This window comes from Bos javanicus, chromosome 3, assembly GCF_032452875.1.
Source record: "Bos javanicus breed banteng chromosome 3, ARS-OSU_banteng_1.0, whole genome shotgun sequence".
Lineage (NCBI taxonomy): Eukaryota > Metazoa > Chordata > Mammalia > Artiodactyla > Bovidae > Bos > Bos javanicus.
This window is the reverse complement of record NC_083870.1, coordinates 61,071,806-61,089,920: the sequence shown is the minus strand read 5'-3', so window position 1 is coordinate 61,089,920 and position 18,115 is coordinate 61,071,806. Positions and strand designations below refer to the sequence as shown.

The window sequence follows — 18,115 nt, the reverse complement described above, 5'->3', positions numbered from 1 at the left end:
GCTGAAAATGGCATAGATGGTACAAAGTGAAGCAAGACAAAGCCTCCTGATTATTGGATTCTTTGCATTTCCTCAAGCTTGGGAGATAGTTAATTTCACAATAACCTTTTCTTGACCTTCAATGGTAACAAATCCCCATGTGACTTATTTATAGCAGACTATTAAGATTAAGACTAAGTCACTGCAATTGGGCAATTATCCTCATTCTCTCTCTAGTGCTCTCACTCTAAAAACCAAGCTTAACTGGTAAAGCAACATAAAGCAATACAAATCTGAATGAAAAATCATTTAGTATACCTGATCCTAGAAACTAGCTGCTTTCTTTAAATCCATTAAGAATTTAACCTGACTGACAGATTCCAGAGTCCTGAACAAATGCCAAATGGAAGTCAACCCTTTTGAGATATTCTTGTAAATCTACTATGGACAACATAGAATAAATTAAAAAATAAAAATAAATAAAAATATGCCTTTTTACTTTCATTACTTTTAAGAGTTGGATCAAAAAAGATATTGCTGTGATTTACATCAGAGAGTGTTCAGTGTATGTTTCCATCTTGAGTTTATTTAATCTATTTTGAGCTTAGTTCTGTGAATGGCATTAGACAATATTCTAATTTCATTCTTTTACTTGTAACTGTCCTGTTTTCCCAGCAACACTTATTGAAGAGATCACCTTATTTAAGAGATCACTGAATATTCTTCCCCCATTTGTTGTAGATTAGTTGATTGTAGATATGTGACTTTTCTCTTTTATCCCACTCCACTGATCAATATTTCTGTTTTTGTGCCAATACCAAGCTGTTTTGATTACTGTAGCTTTGTGGTATAGTCTGAAATCAGGAAGCCTGATTCCTCCAGCTCTGCTTTTCTTTTTCAAGATTGCTTTGGCTATTCAGGGTATTTTGAGTTTCCATACAAATTGCAAAATTTTTTGTTCTAATTCTGTGAAAAATGCCATTGGCTAATGACCTACATAGGAAAAAAATCTAAAAAAGAGTGGATATGTATATTTATGTACAACTGATTCACTCTGCTGTAGACCTGAAATTAATATATTATAAACTATACCACAATAAATTTTTAATTAAATAAATAGAATTAAATAGAGTCAAATGATAAATCTCCAGAATTATTTTTTGTAAATATGTTACTACAGTTAAGGAATATTTGAACAAAATATATGAAGCTGGAAAGATCCAAAAATGAAAATGAATAGATCCATATCCTCACATAGTCACAACTCAAGGAGGATAATGCCTCCAACTTCCTTTATTTTATAACACAGTTACTTTCTTTCTAAGAGTCTTAAAAAGTAAGAGACAGCATTTTGTTTTTGCTTTGTTAGAGTTGGATGTAGTTAATGTTCACAGAATATCAATAATGCAGCTTGTAGTTCTGCATAATTAAAAGCACTCTTTATGTTAATAAAATAACATGGAAAGAGGCTGCACAATAAGAGGCATAAATAAGTTGATGCATTTGGTCTTCTTTCAGGCAAGCTTAATTACAAAGACATGGTGCCTGTTATACCTATAAAAATATTTTTCTGTCACTTAAAACTATCAAGCCTTACACCCATTTATGATATTAGTGAGAAAGAACAAATATCATCATAACAGCCCACCAGTGAATACTTGCCGCCATGGCCGTCTAGACTATGAATCTGCAAATAGAAGCACATATAAATGGAGAAAGACTTTCCATATACACACAACACCCACACACAATAAAAAGGAGAAAATAAATGATTCTCTGAGTCTATTTTAAAATGCCTACCAACAGAGAAAGCCAAAGAAATTTATTTCTAACATGTATCATGAGTGTCTGAGGCAGCAATTGTGATCATGAGAAAGCCACAGGACTTTGGAGTCAGAAGACTCAAACTGAGATCTAGTTCCAGTTGTTTTTACCTACATACTATTGGGAAAATCTCTTAACCTCTCTGAGCCTTAAATCCTCATTTCTAAAGTGTTGATCAATAATTCATAAGTCACACATTTGGCATGAAGACTATATGAGTGTTATAGAGTTATTATATTGTATCTATCTTTTAATGTCTGGTGTCTGGCACATACTATGCAGTTAAGAAATATTTAATTCACTTACTCCCTCCTATCTGATGGAATTGTGAAGATCAAGTAAGAGAGTATCTATGAATATGCTTTATTCTCAGATAAATATAGTTATTTTTTCTTATTCATATCTCCAAAAATGAGCTCACATTAGTTTCTACTAAAGGCCAAATGTCAGAGCTGCAATTTACCTTAAATTTGGATGATAGTATAGGCCTGAACTTTCATAAAGAAACCAGGAAAGTCCACATCATTCTTTAGACAAAATCTAATGCAGAGTAGCCAACCAGAGAGTGAGGTGATTCTGAGACAATCACAGACAGCTTTGGGGCTTCTATTGTTCACTGGAGTCTCAAGCAAAGCTATTTGTGTAGACATGGAGAATAATCAACTGTCTACATGTGATCTGAGAGCTACAATCCCGGGATTTCCATAAATAGGTTCCAAAGTATCTTCCATACAACCAAGGGAGATTCATTTAATTGTAATTGCTTTAGGGGTTACATAAGATCACATGAAGGAAAGCACTTGGTAAGTAATCATTTAGTCAACCAATGAGACTGATTACCATCATTGCCACCACCATTGTTACCACCAATTGCTTATGTCTCCACAAATCACTCTGGCAGAGAGAAAATAGGTAAATATCCCTCACCCTGAAATGTCAGGTACAGGACAGGACTAATCAAAATCACCTTTTACGCTGCTGTGGGAACATAGTGTAACATGTGTCATCTGAAATACAGAAGGAGTTACAAGGAGAAGAAATAGCTACTGATAGTTTACAGTGAATGGTGTCAGATTCGTGATCCCTGAAGACAATTTAGCTTTGGGATCAGGGATCAGGGATCACTCAAGAGCTTTTGTGTAGCAGAGTTTTATTAAAATGAAAAAAAGGGACAGAGAAAGCTTCTGACACAGACATCAGAAGGGGGACAGAGAGTGCCCCCCTTGCTAGCCTAAGCTACTTTTTTCATTAGTTATTACAATAAATCAAAATAATGTCTCAAGGTTGTAAAAATTTTACCAAACCCACTCCCACAATTCACATTTTAAGGTAACAGGATTAGAATTTAACAATAGAAAGATCTTACCAGACCCAATCCCATAATATACATTCTAAGATACCAGGATTAGTCAGAAGGTTTTCAGGAAGGAGAAACTGTCCTCAAGGAGGATACACTGTTGTTATATAATCCCTAGTACAGACTTTAAATTGAGTTGTAATCATCAGTTTGCATAATCATCAGTTTCGGGCTTAAAAGTAAAAAACGTTTTATGTGACTAAGACTAAGGAATGTAGAGGAAAAAAAAAAAAAAAGACATTTGTGCTTTCCTCCTTGAGAATTCCATACCCCTGTCTCCTTCTTGAGAACCTCAGACCCCTTTATCCTCCTTGCAGACCCCAGACTTCTTATCAACCTCCATAGGAATTAACTGTTTCAATACCAGTTGATAAACGTTTGTGAATAATACATCAAGTACTAAAATCAATTCTGAGGCTTCCCTGGTGGCTTTGAGAGTAAAGCGTCTGCTCACAATGCAATTGACCGGGGTTCGAACCCTGGGTTGGGAAGATCCCCTGGAGAAGGAAATGGAAACCCACTCTGGTATTCTTGCCTGGAAAACCCCATGGACAGAGAAGCCTGGTAGGCTATAGTCCATGAGGTCACAAAGAGTCAGACATGACTGAGCGACTTCACTTTCACTTTCAAAATCAATTTGCTATGTGTATTATCATAGTTAAAAAGTTAGCTAAGGGATAACTTAATTGGCACAGTTATAAAGACTTTATAGGAGAATCATGACACACTTTTTGTTCTTTCAGAGAGTAGATATGAAGACTGAAATCTCTTTAGCCACCATGAAAGTGAAAGTCACTCAGTCATGTTCAACTTTTTGAGACCCCATGGACTATACGGTCCATGGAATTCTCCAGGCCAGACTACTGGAGTGGGTAACCTTTCCCTTCTCCAGGGGATCTTCCCAACCCAGGGATCGAACCCAGGTCTCCCTCATTGCAGGCAGATTCTTTACCTGCTGAGCCACAAGGGAAGCCCTTGGCCATCATGAGTCTATAAAAAAAGCTATCCTGAGAACAATGCTGATACAATGAGTGAGATAAACAACCAAGAGACTGACAGAGATGTGGTGCCACAGCCCTGATTGAGGTATACCTGCAACCCACAAACCCTCTCATTTCTCTGTAATTTTTAAGTCAGTATTATTTGTACCTTTATGACAAAATATAAATAAACATAAAATATAAATAAATAGCATAATGCCTGGACTCCTCTTTTTAAGACTTTGCCTAAAACTTAAAGTCCCTCAGTCACGTCCAATTCTTCTCGACCCCATGGACTGTATATAGCCTGCTAGGCCTCTGGCCACTGCATTCTCCAGGCAAGAATCTTGGAGAGGGTAAACATATTCCTCCTCCAGCAGGTCCTCCCTACCCAGGGATAGAATCCAGGTCTCCCACATTGCAGGCATTCTTCACCATCTGAACCACCAGATGAGGCTTTGCCTAACTGTAGCTATATTTTGAGGAAAGTCATCATCACTTGTATAGACCTGCCCTGCTGAATTCCACTCATGATTTGTCCACACAAAAATATACTGAGTCTTTTAAAGAGTGACAAGTTTATATCTGAGAGAAAGCAGGAAAAAATAAGAAGTAGATAACTGAGAAATTCTTCTTTCACTCAACTCTAATCTACTTAGAGACTGACTGTGACTGTGAGGTTTTCAGTACTGTCCAACTCTCTGCAGCCCCATGCACTGTGGCCCACAAGGCTCCTCTGTTCATGTAATTCTCCAGGCAAGAATACTGGATCGCATTGCCATTTTCTACTCCAGGGGATTTTCCTGATCCAGGGATCAAACCTGCATTTCTTGAGTCGGCTCCCTTGGCAAATGGATTCTTAACCACTTAGCGCCACCTGGGAAGCCCTACATAGGGAATTCAGTTCAGTCACTCAGTCATGTCCGACCCTTTGCAACCCCGTGAACCGCAGCACACAGGGCTTTGATGTCCATCACCAGCCCCCAGAACTTGCTCAAACTCACCTCCATAGAGTCATTGATGCTATCCAACCATCTCATCCTCTGTTGTCCCCTTCTCCTCCTGCCTTCAATCTTTCCCAGCATTAGGGTTTTTTTCAAATGAGTCAGTTCTTCCATAATATTGGAGCTTCAACTTCGGCATCAGTCTTTAAAGTGCATATTCAGGGTTGATTTTTGTTAGGATTGACTGATTTGATCTTCTTGCAGTCCAAGTGATTCTAAATGGTCTACTCCAACACCACAGTCCAAAAGCATCAATTCTTTGGTGCTCAGCTTTCTTTATGGTTCAACTCTCATATCCATACATGATTACCAGAAAAACCATAGCTCTGACTGCTGCTAAGTCACTTCAATCGTGTCCGACTCTGTGCGACCCCATAGACGGCAGCCCACCAGGCTCCCCCGTCCCTGGGATTCTCCAGGCAAGAACACTGGAGTGGGTTGCCATTTCCTTCTCCAATGCATGAAAGTGAAAAGTGAAAGTGAAGTCACTCAGTTGTGTCCAACCCTCAGCGACCCTATGGACTGCAGCCTTCCAGGCTCCTCCATCCATGGGATTTTCCAGGCAAGACTACTGGAGTGGGGTGCCATTGCCTTCTCCGATAGCTCTGACTAGACAAACTTTTGTCAGCAATGTGATGTCTCTGCTTTTTACTCCGCTGTCTAGTTTGGTCATAGCTTTTCTTCTAAGGAGCAAGGGTCTTTTAATTTCATGGTTGCAGTCACCAACTGCAGTGATTTTGGAGCCAAGAAAATAAATCTGTCACTGTTTCTATCGCTTCCCCATCTATTTGCCATGAAGTGATGGGACCGGATGCCATGATCTTAGTTTTTTGAATGTTGAATTTTAAGCCAACTTTTTCACTCTCCTCTTTCACTTTCATCAAGAGGCTCTTTAGTTCCTCCTCACTTTAGGCCATAAGAGTGGTGTCATCTGCATATCTGTGGTTACTGATATTTATCCTGGAAATCTTGATTCCAGCTTGTGCTTCATCCAGCCCAGCATTTCACATGATGTACTCTGCATGTAAGTTAAATAGGCAGGATGACAGTATGCAGCCTTGATGTACTCCTTTCCAATTTGGAACCAATCTACTGTTTCATGTCCAGTTCTACCTGTTGCTTCTTGACCTGCATACAGATTTCTCAAAAGGCAGGTCAGGTGGTCTGGTATTCCCATCTCTTTGAGAATTTTCCACAGTTTGTCATGATCCACACAGTCAGAGGCTTTGGCATAGTCAGTAAAGCAGAAGTAGATATTTTTTCTGGAACTCTCTTGCTTTTTCTATGATCCAAGGGATGGTGGCAATTTGATCTCTGGTTCTTTTGCCTTTTCTAAATCCAACTTGAACATCTGGAAGTTCTCTGTTCACAGACTGTTGAAGCCTGGCTTGGAGAATTTTGAACATTACTTTGCTAGCATGTGAGATGAGTACAGTTGTTCAGTATTTGAACGTTTTTGGGCATTGCCTTTCTTTGGGACTGGAATGAAAACTGACTTTTCCAGCCCTGTGACACTGCTTAGTTTCCAAATTTGCTGGCATATTGAGTGCAGCACTTTCACAGCATCATCTTTGAGAATTTGAAATAGCTCAACTGGAATTCCATCACCTCCATTAGCTTTGTTCGTTGTGATTCTTCCCAAGGCCCACTTACTTCACATTCCACATAGGGAGAGTGATGGTTAATTTTATGTGTTAACTTGACTGGGCCATGGAGGCCACACACATTTGGTCAAACATGATCATGGGTACATTTTTGAGGATGTTTCTATATGACATTAACATTTGAATAAATAGATCATGTAAAGCAGTTTGCCTGACCAATGTGAGTTAGTTCATCCAATCAACTGAAATTCTGAATTGAATAAAAATATTCAGTAAAAAGGATTCATCTTGCTTGACTTCCTTGAGCTGGGACACCAGTCTTTTCCAACCTTCAGACTCAAAGTGAAACATCTGATATTCTTGGGTCTTGAGCCTGCTGACTTTCTGACCACAGTTTACACCATTGCCTCTCTTGAGTCCCAGGAGTAAGACCTTAGAATGTAAACTGAAATTATGCTTTAGGCTTTCCCAGATCTCCAGCTTCCTGACTAAAAATCTTGAGACTTCTCAGCCTCCATAATCATGTGAGTCAATTTTTTTCATAATATATCTCTTTATATATAAGCAGGACAACCTAGAGAAGGTATTACCCTTGAAAGAACAGAAGTGCACTGGGTGAGACGCACACTCAGTATTGACATTTTCTTTCAGGACACTGCTAGTTAGAGAGAGAAAAGAGATAAAATATGACAATAGTAATTTCTTCAATCTAATGATACAGGAAGGTCAGAGAACTCTAAGCAGATTAAACATGATAACAAAACAAAACAATAAACACAACTGGGCACCTCACAGTCAAAATTATGTAAAGCAACAGAAAAAAATTTAAATATTAACATTGGTTGGGGGTACCTATTGCTTACAAAGGAACAAATATAAGAACAATTTTGTATTAAAAGCAATGGGAGTCCAGAGGGCCAAGAAACATTGTGTTTAAAGTGCTACAAGAAAAAAATGTTAGCCTAAGGTAAAGAATCTGCCTGCAATGTGGGAGACCCGGGTTGGGAAGATCCCCTTGAGAAGGGAATGCAACCCCCTTCTTGCCTGGAGAATTCCATGGACAGAGGAACCTGGCAGGGCTATAGTCCATGGGGTCAAAAAGAATTGGACACAGTTGAAATAACTAACAACACACAAGATAATGATACCAGAGAGACATATAAATCTTAAAAAAGCAATTTAATGGTAAATATGTGGGTAAAAGTGAAAGATTATATTTTCTTTCATTTATGCAATTCTTTTGGAAGTTAATTTATGGTTTATACAAAAATAGTAGCACTTTTTGTCTTATAATATATCTAAAGTAAAATTTTCTATAACAAGAAGATAGGAGAGAGTGTTAGCAATTATAATGTTGTAAGATTTTTACCTTTTACAAGAAGTGTTACAATATTAACTCATAAAAGGTTGTTAAGTATGCATCGCAACTCCAAGAGTAATCCATTAACAAAATAATGCAAAGAAGAAGAGCTAAAAATCAAACTGAGCGATAAAAGAAACACTAAAAATTATTTAGTTAATTCAAAAGTAGCCAGAAAAGGGAGGAAAAGATCAGAGGACAAAAATAGAAAAAATCATAGCAAGACAATGGATATAAACTCAACAACATCAAAAAGTATATTAAGCATTTTGAATGAAACACTAGTGACATTTACATAAATATTACAGAAAATCAACTAAGAAATTCAATGTACCCAAATCAAGAAGATGGATGGAATACAGACGTTGAACTTCTGTTCATCCCCTGCAACACATAAACCTACTGAAGTAAGAGTAAAAAAAATTGGTGGCGGGGGGGGGATGATGTTTGATGATCTTTTGGATATTAATCTCAAATTAATTAACTATGAGAGATGACAACAGCATTAAAATATATATTCTAGAAAGTGGGTAAAAGGAAAGTAGAGGAGGAAATCATCAATGAAGTAAGTCAAGAAATTTTCACAAAAATAAAAGACATGAGCTCCTAGATTCAAAGAGTCTATCAATGAATCATATGTAGATGAAACAACCTATATCATGAAATTTCAAAGCACTGAAGACAAATAGAAGATGTTACTAGCTTGTAGAGAGAGGTCAAACAAACAAAACATTTCTTATATAAAAATATGGAGCTTTTCAATGGTATTAATTTTAACCTAGAACACCATGGAGCAAGGCTTCAAACTTCTAAAAAAAAATAGTTTTCAAACAAAATTTCATGCCAATCTCTTACAATTTTACTTCTGATGAACTATTTTTCAAGAAGCAATAAAAGAACAAAACCTGGGAATTTAACAACAAAAATTATAAGAAAAATGGAGATAAGAACACAATAAACTGAGAATGCATCACAAAATGAAAGTCAGAGTAATCCCCAGGATGATAATAAAAGAAAATTCAATTCAGTTACTACATAGCAGGTCAGAAATCTTTGGGAGAAATTTTTGAAAGAAAATGTATTATATAACAGATTCCACTAAAGATCTATTAAGTTCTATTACAATTCTATTAAAATCTAATGAGATTAAATCCAGTAAGAGTAAATATACACAATTTTAGGAAAGTTTGGGTTTGAAATCCTGAGTACACAAAATACTAAGGCAACAACAATAACAAAATAAGTAATGAATCATCAAATGCAGACGACAGGAGAGAATACACATTGTATCTGCTAAAATAGCAATAAGCCACTCTTATAGGAATGCGAGTTAGTGAAGTGAAAAATTATGAAAATCATGGAGACAGAAGCAGTAGTAGAAACTCAGATTTCTCACTGTTCATTGCATTCTTGACTAGCTCACAGGGATGTAATGGACACGGAGATCAAACTGGGAGAGTGTCTTCCAAGTCACATGAAGCACTAGTATTATCGGCCAGAGAAGGCAATGGCACCCCACTCCAGTACTCTTGCCTGGAAAATCCAGTGGGCGGAGGAGCCTGGTAGGCTGCAGTCCATGTCGGACACGACTGAGCGACTTCACTTTCACTTTTCACTTTCATGCATTGGAGAAGGAAATGGCAACCCATTCCAGGGTTCTTGCCTGGAGAATCCAGGGGACGGGGGAGCCTGGTGGGCTGCCGTCTATGGGGTCGCACAGAGTCCTACATGACTGAAGCGACTTAGCAGAAACAGCAGCAGCAGAATTATTGGTGACTGGGATCCAACAGCAATATGACATGGAAATCAATGACATGGAAATCAACCCTATTTTACATGAATGCTGTTTATGAATAGGGGTCACCTATCCCGATACAGTGGTATAAACAGCTTCTGAGATAGGTCATGAAAAAAGTTAAAGCCAAAGCCTTTAGAACTTGCAGTTAATCAACTGGAAATGAAGAGAAAGGGAAAGAGAAACATCAAAGATGACTTCCCAAGATTTGCTTCAAGGAGTGGGTTGGCATTAGAAGAGATGAAATAAACTTCACTGTTTCAGATTACATGATATATGTCATCCTGATAAAGCTGAAGGGAGATATTTGGACAAACCAAGGCTTCTCAGATGCCACAGAGGTGAATAATTTGCCTCTGAAAAATTCAGGAGACACAAGAAATGTGGATTTAGTCCCTGGGTCAGGAGATCCCTTGGAGTTATAAATGGCAACCCACTCCGTGTTCTTGCCTGGAAAATGCCATGGACAGAGGAATCTGGTGGGCTATAGTCCAGGGGGCAGCAAAGAGTCAGACATGACTGAGTGTGCATGAGCATAATTCAGATGCATGAGTCACAATTTGGATAAATTAGTCCAGTCAGGACTAACAATGAATAAATTTTCAGCACACCCATGATGTTTAAAATCATGGAGCAAGATAAGATCAATAAAGCAGAAAGTTTAGTTATCATTATCAGGATCACTGGATTTTTCAATTAAGGTGGAGCATTTCCTGAGATATCAAACCAAAAGTGACCTCCTCAACAATACATTTAGGTCACTGTGCTTTGCCAACCTAAATTATCTGAATTCTTCCTGTGTGTAAACTCAGTCATTTAATATAGTTAATTTATGTGAGTGACTAGTATTTTTTTCAATGGTATAGTTTTCAGAAGAGAGGAGAAGAAATTACTGTGTTAAATCTGTATCTGGAGCCACATAATGGTGTAGCCAGTTGTACGGAGGCGTTACTAAATGGCATTTAACAAAATGGCTTAGTCCTTTGATTCATTTTAGAAAATAGATTGCCATAAAATATGTGATAATTTGGAGAATCTCTGTAATGACTACTTTAAATATTTTCTAAATAAGTATTTACATGATTCTTTTCCCTTGAAGCTGTTAGTGTCTGTTAATTAGTACCTGTCTAAGTGTTCTAACAAAAGCAGCTGTACACCCAATGCTAAGTGCAATAACAATATAACACATTTCATTTCAGAGGAGTCTTGAGTCCTTTTCACAGATTTTTTTTCAGATTGAAAATTGTTCTCATTTTCCTCCCATTATATAGAAAGAGGTATGGGGATTCTTCAGGCAAGAATACTAGAGTGGGTTGTGATGCCCTTCTCCAGGGGATCTTCCTGACCCAGGGATTAAACTCATATCTCTTACATCTCCTGCAATGGCAGAAGATTCTTTACCACTAGCACCACTTGGGAAACTCTTATATGTGTATACATATGTAATATATATAAAAATATATATGTATATATATTATAATATATCAGTTCAGTCACTCAGTCATGTCCCACTCTTTTCAACCCCATGGACAGCAGCACACCAGGCCGCCCTGTCCATCACCAACTCCCGCAGTTTACTCAAACTCATCTCCATTGAGTTGGTGATGCTATCCAACCATCTCAACCTCTGTCATCCCCTTCTCCTCCCACCCTCAATCTTTCCCACCATCAGGGTCTTTTCAAACGAGTCAGGTCTTCACACCAGGTGGCCAAAGTATTGGAGTTTCAGCTTCAACATCAGTCCTTCCAAAGAACACTCAGGACTGATTTCCTTTAGAATGGACTGGTTGGATCTCCTCCCAATCCAAGGGACTCTCAAGAGTCTTCTCCAATACCACAGTTCAAAAGCATCAACTCTTCAGTGCTCAACTTTATTTTTAGTCCAACTCTCATATCCATATATGACTACTGGAAAAACCATAGCCTTGACTAGACGGGCCTTTGTTGGCAAAGTAATGTCTCTGCTTTTTAATATGCTATCTAGGTTGGTCATAACTTTTCTTCCAAGGAGTAAGCATCTTTTAATTTCATGGCTGCAGTCACTATCTGCAGTGATTTTGGAGGCCAAAAAAAAAATAAAGTCAGGCACTATTTCCACTGTTTCTCCATCTGTTTGCCATGAAGTGCCATGAAAAATGAAGTTGAGCACTGAAGAATTGATGCTTTTGAACTGTGGTATTGGAGAAGACTCTTGAGAGTCCCTTGTTTTGGGAGGAGATCCAACCAGTCCATCCTAAAGGAAATCAGTCCTGAGTGTTCTTTGGAAGGACTGATGTTGAAGCTGAAACTCCAATACTTTGGCCACCTGGTGTGAAGACCTGACTCATATCTTTGCTTTCTGAATGTTGAGCTTTAAGCCAATTTTTTCACTCTCCTCTTTCACTTTCATTAAGAGGCTCTTTAGTTCCTCTTCACTTTATGCCATAAGGGTGGTGTTGTCTGCATACCTGAGGTTATTGATATTTCTCCTGGCAATCTTCATTTGAGCTTGTGCTTCATCCAGTCCAGTATTTCTCAAGATGTACTCTGCATATAAGTTAAATAAGGACAGTGACAATATACAGCCTTGATATACTCCTTTTCCTATTTGGAACCAGTCTGTTGCTCCATGTCCAGTTCTAACTGTTGCTTCCTGACCTGCATACAGGTTTCTCAAGAGGCAGGTCAGGTGGTCTGGTATTCCCATCTCTTTCAGAATTTTCCACAGTTTATTGTGATCCACACAGTCAAACGGAGAAGGCAATTTCAACCCACTCCAGTGCTCTTACCTGGAAAATCCCATGGACGGAGGAGCCTGGTAGGCTACAGTCCATGGGGTCGCGAAGAGTCGACACGACTGAACAACTTCACTTTCACTTTTCACTTTCATGCATTGGAAAAGGAAATGGCAGCCTGCTCCAGTGTTCTTGCCTGGAGAATCTGGTGGGCTGCCGTCTATGGGGTTGCACAGAGTAGGACAAGACTGAACTGACTTAACAGCAGCAGCAGCAACACACAGTCAAAGGCTTTGGCGTAGTCAATAAAGCAGAAATAGATGTTTTTCTGGAACTCTCTTGCTTTTTTAATGATCCAGCGGATCTTGGCCATTTGATCTCTGGTTCCTCTGCCTTTTCTAAATCCAGCTTGAACATATGGAAGTTCACAGTTCACGTATTCGGAAGCCTGGCTTGGAGAGTTTTGAGCATTACTTTACTAACATGTGAGATGAGTACAATTGTGCAGTAGTTTGAGCAATCTTTGGCATTGTCTTTCTTTGGGATTGGAATGAAAACTGACCTTTTCCAGTCCTGTGGCTCCTGATGAATTTCCAAATTTGCTGGCATATTGAATGCAGCACTTTCACAGCATAATCTTCTAGGATTTGAAATAGCTCAACTGGAATTCCATCACCTCCACTAGCTTTCTTCATAGTGATGCTTCCTAAGGCCCACTGGACTTCACAATCCAAGATGGATGGCTCTAGGTGAGAGATCACACCATCATAATTATCTGGGCCACCCTCCCCTTCTGCCCGAGGAAGGCCCTTACTGCCTGGGGGATGCTCCCCCAACCTGGGCTACTTGGTCTGCATGCACCGGGGCATCCTCTATGTGAATGACAACAAGAAGATGTTGGAGTGCTGGAAGCCCACAGCCTACCCTACCCTGACCTGGAAACCTACACAGTGGACATGAGCCACATTCTGGCTCTCATCATGGATGGCCCCATGAAGATGTATTGTCACTGGTGACTGAACTTTCTGGAATCCAAGTTCAGCCTTCATGAGATGTTAAATGAAGTGTCTGAGTTCAAAGAGTTGAAGAGTAACCCCCACTGAGACTTCTATAGTGTGAGAAAGGTGGACATGCACATCCATGCAGCTGCCTGCATAAACCAGAAGTGCCTGCTGTGCTTCATCAAACACATGTACCAGATGGAGCCCAACAGGACAGTGGCTGAGAAGCGGGGCCGGAAGATCACCCTTCAGCAGCTTGCACATGGACCCATATGACCTCACTATGGACTTGCTGGACAGCCATGTGGGCCAGCAGATAACATATATAATGTGGATAATACTTTTTTGCAGAGAAAGCTCCAAGTTCTTCGTTCAAGGGCAAATGACAATGAAGATAATGACAATGGTGATATGATGGTGATGTTACTGATCGTCATGGTGATGGCTGGCCTGGGAAGGATGTTGCTCATCATAAATAGTCTCCATTGACATACTGCTATAGTCCAAGCTTTCAAATCCTGCAAGGAGCTTAAACTATTTAATAACAATTCTTCTAAATGCATATTATTTACCCATTTGAACAATAATGAAAATGGAGATGAAACACGTTAAATTACTTGCTCAAATTCACTTGGCTGGTAAGGCTAGGATCTGAACCTTGGCCTATCTAGCTCCAAAGAATTTGTTTTTTCTGCTTTATTATCCCAAGTCTCAGTCTGCTGTCCCACTGTATGTTTAATATGGAATGGCAAAAAAACAAGGTCTTACTGTATAGCACAGAGAACTATATTTAATATCCTATGATAAACCATAATGGAAAAGAATATAAAAAATAATGTGTGTGTGTATATATATATGTATATATGTATATATACACACACATACCCATATCACTTTGTTGTACAGCAATAATTAACACATTGTAAATCAACTGTACTTCAGTAAAAAACAAACAAGCAAAAAAGTAAATGAAGATAGTCCCTAAGTCAAATGTGTGTGTATGCCTGTGTGTGTGTGTGTGTGGGTAAATTCCTAAGGATATAGCACTAATTGCTATAAAATCCCCACCCCCCCCACAAAAAAAAAAACAAAACTGGCTTCATAAATTGTAGCTGATGCACCAACTATATCCCCTGAAACCTTACCGTTTTAAAGTTCGACAGAAACATCTAATTGCATGAACGTTCCAACACACTGAATCAGTTGTGTTAACATGTAAACTCCTCCCCTCCCCAACCAATAGAAAATAGATTCATATACAACTCCTCCAGCTTCAAGGCTTCAGGGCTGAGGCATCTGTCCTATAGGTTCCTGACATTCCTGTCTAGGATTAGCTTCCATTTTACCCCAGTGGTAAAGTACTATTTTATTTTCTGCCTTTCCTTTCCTGCTTCTCCAAATAACCTACTACTTCTCAAACCCTAGCCTCAGGGTCTACTTCTGAGGGAATTCAAATTAATCATAGATTTCTTCTTAACTAGAATTCTTACTCCTCGTATAAACCCATGCTTTTATTCTGGTTTCAAAATTTGGGATCACCTATTGAGAATGCATAGCAAAGAGAATATTTAAGTAGATTGCAGGCAATATTGTATCCACCATAGCAATCTCCCTTTAGCTTTAATAAAATAGTTTCCACCATGTTCATGGCAGTTAGCTCTCAGCCTCTGCCTGTTAGGTCTGGGTCAGCTTTACTTACCAACTAAAGGTTATTTGGTTTTTGGCCACTAACAGTGCAATGCCTGAAACTCTGTATATTTATCCAGTGCAAAGTCCTTTATGTGCAGTAAACAAGAGTCTAGGGCACAATGGAATCTCACATTTCATCATGGTTGCTATAGCACTCCTGACCTCAGCCCAGAATTTTGAGAGCACAGGGCTGCTCCCCAACAAGTGTGGTTGAGTTATTTCGTTTACTTGACACTTTTGACAGAAGGGTGTTTCTTCTGAAAGGACTCATTCTTGTAAAGGTCTGATATACACAGTGAAGCTCTGAGACATGAGTTTGAATGCGGTGGGTTTACATTCACCCACATTACTTTATATCACACAGTTTTTAAATTCATTTATTGCTTGCTTTTTAAAATAGCTAATAAGATGTTCATTACCTATTTAGTGCAGTGGACAAAGGTTTGTTTACACTAAGCTCATTTTGTGCTGCAGTATAATTGAAGAGTTTTCTTTTCTGAATGTAAGCTTCCCTGAAGGCATTATTGAAGAAAATGCAACTGCGGTATTTTCTTTTTCTAACTCCCTTTTTAATCTTCTGATACAGGGAAATTTTACTCTTTTAACACATCTTGAGTTCAATGCCTTCCTTTGTCCCTGAATTAAACAGAGATCATAATTACTAACATTCCATGCCCCATATCAATTTATCATGCATCTTACTCTCTGAAAATTCATATACACAATTTAATCACAGGAAGAAGTAAACATTTCTTTGGAGTTGTAAGAAGTAAAATATCCAAAACCTCAAACAAATAAACCTTCATATCATTTCGACATGTTCCAGTTGAAAAGGTAAGCCAGTCCATCCACTAACACATGAAAAGAGATGGTGATTTCTCTCATCTTAGAGATGGAAATCACTTTTCAATTGACATTTCCAACATCTAAAATACAGCGACCATCATACTAACCAGATATACAGTACTCTGTGCTGAAAGCATAAATTGCATGCATCTCTCTTCAGTAGCTATGAAAAGGAAACTTAAGTTCAGGGTCAATAATAACTTCTTCAATGGAAGAAGTCTACTAAATGAGAGGCGATCAAGAGATCTGAGTATTACTAGGATGGTCCTGTTTTTTGTCAAGCTGTGTAATGAGTCCAATAGTCTCAGGAAGCCACCAGTCTTGTTTTGTATGAAGAAAACTACTTTGTGTAGTTTTTCACATGCCTTCACAGGGAAGATTGGCTAAGAGGGAACTAGAATCAAATTTAACTCCTGGTTTTATCCTTACCAGCTGTGCAAACTTTTAAACACTTGAGTGACCACTTAAACACTTGACCCTTGGTTTTCTCGGTTGTGCAGTAAAGGATAATCATAATCCCCACAGTGATGTTGGGAAGGATAAATAAAGTGATATGTAGGAAAGTACATTGTAAGCTGTGAAACTGTGCTGAAATTATGGTAACATGACATTAATGACACAGTAGTGTGTGTTAGATATTTTTCCCAATGTGTCACATATATTTAGGTTGTAGTTCATGATTGTTGAAATTTGCCATTTGATATGAGAGAAGGAAATGGCAACCCACTCCAGTGTTCTTCCCTGGAAAATTCCATGGACAGAGGAGCCTGGCAGGCTGCAGTCCATAAGGTCTTAAAGAGTCGGACATGACTGAATGATTTTTCACTTCCCTTCATTGGAATATATTCTTAAATAAATATGGTTATGTTGCACATCATTTTAATGTGCATTTCTTGTTTTATGTTTTTTTTTTTTTTTGCTGATAACATTATTTGCTTTTTATTTTATATTTATTTTAGACTATGGAAATGATGTTAGCCAAAAAACAAATTCTAGTGATTTTCTTATTTGAGGTCAAAATGTGGCTTAAAGCAGTGGGGGCAACTCACAATATCAACAGCACATTTGGCCCAGGAACAGCTAAAAATCATACAGTGCAGCGGTGGTTCAAGGAGTTTTGCAAAGGAGAGCCAGAGCCTTGAAGATGAGGAGCATAGCGGCCGGCCATCGGAAGGTGACGCTGACCAACTGAGAGTATCACTGAAGCAGATCCTCTTAGAGCTAAAGAAAACTTGCCGAAGAACTCAGTGTCAACCATTCTAAGGTTGTTCAGCATTTGAAGAAAATTGGAAAGATGGAAAAGCTCAGTAAATGGGTACCTCATGAGCTGACCACAAATCAAAAAAAAAAAAAGTGTCGTTTTGAAGTGTTGTCTTCTCTAATCCTACACCGCAACAATGAACCATTTCTTGATTAGATTGTGACATGCCGCAATAAATGGATTCTTATGTGATAACCAGTGACAACCAACTCAGCGGCTGGATTGAGAAGAAGCTCCAAAGCATTTCCCAAAGACAAACTTGCACAGACACACACCAAAAAGTTCATAGTCACTGTTTGGTGGTCTGATGCCAGTCTGATCCACTACAGATTTCTGAATCCTGGTGAAACCATTACATCTGAGAAGTATGCTTAGCAAACCAATGAGATACACCAAAAATTACAATGCCTGCGGCCAACACTGGTCAACACAGAGGGCCCAGTTCTTCTCCACAGTAATGCCTGACCACACGTCATACAACCAACACTTGAAAAGTTGAAGAAATTGGGCTACAAAGTTTTGCCTCATCCACCATATTCACCTGACCTCTTGCTGAGTAATTACCACTTCTTCAAGTATCTGGACAACTTTTTGCAGAAAAAAATACTTCCACAATCAGCAGGATGCAGAAAATGCTTTCCAAGAGTTCATTCAACCCCAGGGCATAGATTTTTACACTATAGGAATAAACAAACATTTCT

The 18,115-nt window shown here is 38.6% G+C and overlaps 1 pseudogene; it reads left to right on the top strand.

Moving 5' to 3' along the window:
- The first annotated feature begins 16,124 nt into the window (after window positions 1–16,124).
- The window catches only part of LOC133245197 (craniofacial development protein 2-like), a 73,064-nt pseudogene continuing 71,073 nt past the window's right edge, over window positions 16,125–18,115 (top strand).